We start from the raw sequence: 5,498 nt of genomic DNA on the forward strand, positions 1-5,498 counted from the left end.
CTGAATTACACACTTGCAAGTTTTAAAAAACAGGGCTCATAAAGCCATAAAAGTACTCTCTCGATCAGAGTAGTTATATTTTTTAAGAGCACTCAGAGAGCTAGCGTTATTTACATTTCCTGTACCATAAACTTCTTACATAATCAGCTCACTCATGAATTTGCATGTGGCGTATTTGTAAAATAGTTTATTTGTGTTGAAGGCATCATTTTTAGTTTTATCACTCCGAGTTTTATAGGGACGCGAAAAATGTTTGTCACTCACATTTTTAAAACACACGCCTTTAAACAACAAAACCGATAATCTTTTGACGCCTTAATTTTAATTCAGAAACTGATAAATGAAAAATCGATGACAAGCGACCAAATAAGCAAGCTACGTGAAGTGACCAGTCAGCAGTCCAACAAGTTGTCTGCAGAGCCGTCTGCTCAGTGAGAGCAAACAACTGATAGAACTTCTGAGGTAGAAGGCAACATGAGTTTTGCCCACCTGCATCCCCTCGATTCCTCATAGTCATTGCTGAGCGAAGTCTTCACCCAGTTTATGATGGGGGTTTCGATGGCCAAAATGGGAAGTGCAACTGTGGCCAAATGGTCAGATGTCTCATTAACAGGTACTCCAGAGTGAGCAAGGTCGTTATATTTATCAACATAATTTAGTCGATACTTGCATTGCCGAACTACTAGTTTGGAAGTATTTAGATAGAGGGCTGGCCAATGTCTTAAGTGCAGCTTGGCTGTTACTGCAGACACGTAAACTCCTTCCTCTCCACCTATTTTCCATCACGTAGTCCTTGGCTTTGAGGATTCCAATTACATCAGCCTGGAAGACCGAAGCATATTCCCCAAGGGAAAAGTGAATCTTATCTCCATTAACGAAAAATACCCCAGATCCTGACCCAGAATCCGTTTTGGAGCCATCAGTGAAGATTCGACAATGTGTGAGTCCGGACTCACTGCTGGAATTAAGCCAGCATTTAGCCTCAGGGAACTCAACATTATAGAATCTCTTCAACAAAGATAATGGTGACGTACTATCCAGTAGCATTGAGAATACACAAGTGAGGAAATCTCTGCCGCCAACAATTTCCGCCTCTCCCCACACACTTTTATACCAACATCCGTTTCTTTTTAGTGCAGCCGTGCGGCAAGAGACTTTCAGGCAACCATTTTGGCTCTTTACTATCGAAACCAGATATATTTTCGTGGACCCCCACTTACATCTCGTGGACTCCCATATTTTTTTCGCACCAACGTAGACCCCCCTCGAGTCTCCCGTGGACCCCTGGTGGTCCACCTGGACCACTTTTGGAATCACTGCTTTAAATGAACCTATCACTAGATCACTTTCAGAATTTAATAATTTGTTAACAATACATTACTTTTTAGATATTTCATTGCATAGAGATTTTCGCGAGAAATACATAAAATCATTTAAAACTCTATTTAAATATGAGGTCATAAGCGCCACAGTAGCCTAAGTGACATTTAAAAAAAGTTGAGGGCACCTTAAAATGCTTTACTGGAATCGAAACGGTAATAGTCCGAAGCACGCCCTTTTAGTTTTCTTTTACTATAATATGTAGCATCACGTAGGCGCAATGAAGTTTTTAGTAAAATACCGCCTTTCTTTTTTATACATCCTTCTTTCTCATATTAAAGTTTTTTTTGTAGGTAGGCTCCTCTGGCCCTCATGGCCTTATATAATTTTATATCTTATTTGTAAACTTATGGCCTTATTCATAAAAAATAAAATAGATTTAAAGAGCTTTATAATGTGACATTTCCATACAAATTTTCTATTTATAAATCAATTAAAGTCTACTTTATTTTTTATGAATCTGGGCGTTAGTCTGTAAGAATGTAATATTCCGTAATATAAATAGCAAGTACATTAATATATAACTTTCTTTATTACAGACACCCCGTCCACTTTTGCCGCTACATATCGCTTGGTATAATCTTGTTATCTCTAGCACAATTTTGCATGAAATGATTTTGAGGTATAAGCCTATTGATTTGCATAATATTTATGTATTTTTCAAGCAAATTGGATATCGTTTCGAACCAAAGGTTAGAGACTTCAAATAATCAACTTCTTTGTGCAAGTAGTGAATTAGAAGAAATTGTATGAATCGACAGCATTAGCTTTGTCTACTCTCGTGCTGAAATAAGGAACGACGAAAATCGTCGAAAACTATCCAATGCTGCCAAGTTTTTCCGTTTTAATATACTATTCGGGTGGAAAAAGTAGGGAATGCTATGCAATTTTCATACGATTCGACTCTCGAAAAACGACTTGCACTCGACACGACAGTCGCAATTATTCTGAATATTTTATCGTTCTTATAATATTATGAGAAATTATTTTTTTGCAGGACATGAAGGCATTTCTCGATCGGCGTTGCATAGTTTTCCGTTATGATATGACACATCCATCCCGCCAAAGTGAACGCCACATTTTAAAAAGTAAATCAAAGGATAAAAAAAAATCACTCGAAACATAACAAAAAAATATATATGTATAGAAAAAATTTATGATTTAAATTGGAAACTTTGAAGTAAGTTAAGTTAGTCAGCCCTCGTTAATGTTAGATACTATTTTCATCAAAGTAATGTATCAGGGAAGCATCCCTTTTTGTGTCATAGTAAAGATCGCGACAGATAAGTGTAGCAATAAACATCTGAAAACTACAAACTCTTCCCTCGTAAAGGAAAATTTATTCCAAAAATTACCCGGACACAGTGGTCTTGAAGCAACCATAGCTATGACTAAAATGCCAACCAAAACGGCTTACATAACTGTCTTTGTACATAATCATAGATCAAAATTTCGTTGAAAATAAAATTCCATCTGCTCCTATGCTTAAAATATTATAAAATGTTGATCTAGAACTTTCCAAATCTAGTTATATAATCGCGAAGGTCTATGGTAATATAATTATAACACTTTCTTACGTTATAAGCATAAAATATTTTAACTTAGTTATTCAAGAGATAATATTACATAATTGCATATTTTAATAATTCTTATTGCATAAATTTTATAAATTTACAAAGTCAATATAAAATATTATTTTATATAAATTCATATGTGTTTTGATGAAAATTCAACGACAGTTTTTTTTTTTAATTGATTATATATTTAGGGTCGTCAATCGAATTAACTTTATAATTGAGCCAAAATCTTAAAAATACGCCATGAATGGATTCTCCAGCTTGCTCCGACCACATTCCGAAGCCGTCGTTGCCTAAAAAATGCAGACAATGTTCCAAATGATTTAGAAGCACGTGAATTTTTAATGTTTCCGACATTTCTGTGCTTCGGAAGGCTTTAGCGAGTTTACTTACATGATTTTTGAATTCTGACCCAACTGACAAAGCAGTCAACCCATTGGTGGAGTTTTTTTCACTCAATACATTTAAGGTATGTGCTCTCCCTTGTATAACTTTTGGATGGCTGGTTGCCCGAGCAGTGAGCCAGATATAACAAGAGCATGAACTTGTTCTTGTTTCTTTTGTCGAATCTTCATAGTTAGGCATGTTTGGAAGAGGCCGCGTTGCATTTGGTATATCCATATCTCGGTCACCGAGAACCCTACGACATGTACCACAAATGCCTAATGGGAACTTCGAATTGGTCAATCTAAAATTTTCACTAACGTATTTTTTAATAAGACACACCAATTTTCCGGTTATATTAAATTCTGAAGGTTTTGACGATCCGAATTTAATCTTTCTCCCACAAGGCGCGCACACTTTAAATCTGTTCTCTTCGTGATTACACTTATGTTGCGGATGACTTATAGAAGACATGATGTGCAATCAAATAGCTTACACCAGAAATATTATCATCGAGAAAAATACTATCTGTTTTTCTTTTACACTAATATACAAAACGATAACTTTAGAATACTCTGTTGAACAAGAAATACTAACAATTGCAGTTAAATTTTTTCCAAATTTTCATTTGACAATATTTTAGGCATAGGAGCAGATATGATTTTAATTCCAACTGCATATTGGTGTATGGGTGCCTTCCAAAACAGGTATGCAAGCAGTTTTGGTTGGCATTTTAGTCATACCTATCATTGTTTCAAGACCACTGTGCGGACCTAAATTTTTCAGATTAATAAGGTAAGAAATAAGAGGGCACCCTGAAATTGTGCATACGAAATAATGCATATGAAAAAAACCGAAACAATGCATATGCACAGCTTCGGTTGAAAACCGCAATAATGCATATTGGAAAACCCAAATTATGCATTTGCACAGTTTCGACGAAAAAACGAAGTAATGCATATAAGAAAAACGAAGTAATGCATACATGCGCAGTTTCGATTCAAATCCGAAATAATGCATATGATAAAAATCGAAGTAATGCATACATACATTCACAGTTTCGACTTAAAACCGAAATAATGCATATGACAAAAACCGAAATAGTGCATAGGGGCTGTCCATATATTACGTAAGAGTTTTCGCCTGCTTTGAATCCCCCCTCCCCTCGCGTAATAAATTGTAAGATTTAATTGATCCCCCTCCCCCGGCGGCAGATCTTACGTAAGATTAAAAATCCCCTAGAAATGTTTTCTCAATTAAACATTAGAAAATACTATATATTTTCATAAAACAAATATAGGATGTATGCCCAGTCATTCTTAAAAACTGCATTTCATAGTTATACTAGTCATTCTTTGTTGTCGGTTTCTTTGGTCCACGGTCCAGCCAGCCAATCTGAAAGAGGACAATATGATCTTATTTTTCTGTCACGTATCACATACTTTGGTCAGTTATATCCCGGAGAAAAGGTTGCATCTCATAGCAATCTAAAAACTCTTTCAAAAAATCTTGATTCACGTCCATTTTCAACTTTGCACTGATGGAATGGAATGGAATTGTGGGTGGCCGGAAAAATCAAAAACAAATTTTTCCAAGCACTGAAGCAGTATTGCCCATTGTACTTAAGGTTAAGAAACAGGATTTAGAGGAAAGGGATATGTAGGTGGGGGTGGGAACTCATTACTCCTCTGCAAACTTACCAGACTCCTTTATGAATTTTAGCAATTTGTTGAGGGAAAGAGAATGTACGTCGTCCATTCTCAGTACATCCGACCCAAAAATGTACCATCTGAGTCTGGCGAAGGCCGGACAGTGGCAGAGAAAATGTTCTGTACAATCCTCGTCCTCCAAACACGAAGTACACAGTGGATCGTTGATGATGCCTATGATGACCATATGTCGTTCCATGGATTGTGCCCAGTAATCAGTCCTACCAGGGCTCGTAGATCACTCCTTCTTTGTCTGAGAAGAAATTTAGGTACCACCCCGTCAGGCCTTTTCAAGAAACACTTTGTTATTTTGCAGGTATCTATAGTGCACCAGCGGCTCTCATGACTTTTGCTTATGAGATCCTTGATGCACCGGATCGTTCCCGCTATGCTTGGCCCTACAATTGGCTCCGGTCCAATTGGGCACTCCAGAGAACCGCAGTTTGCC

The 5,498-nt window shown here is 36.7% G+C and overlaps 1 long non-coding RNA gene across 1 annotated transcript; it reads left to right on the top strand.

Moving 5' to 3' along the window:
* Positions 1-330: 330 nt before the first annotated feature.
* Positions 331-3,007, top strand: LOC118749085. The gene is made up of 3 exons (XR_004994152.1): positions 331-613; positions 1,920-2,072; positions 2,378-3,007. It is a non-coding gene; the product is annotated as an uncharacterized LOC118749085 (long non-coding RNA).
* Positions 3,008-5,498: the final 2,491 nt, after the last annotated feature.

Source organism: Rhagoletis pomonella, unplaced genomic scaffold (assembly GCF_013731165.1).
Source record: "Rhagoletis pomonella isolate Grant_MI unplaced genomic scaffold, Rhpom_1.0 Rhpom_scaffold_00014, whole genome shotgun sequence".
Lineage (NCBI taxonomy): Eukaryota > Metazoa > Arthropoda > Insecta > Diptera > Tephritidae > Rhagoletis > Rhagoletis pomonella.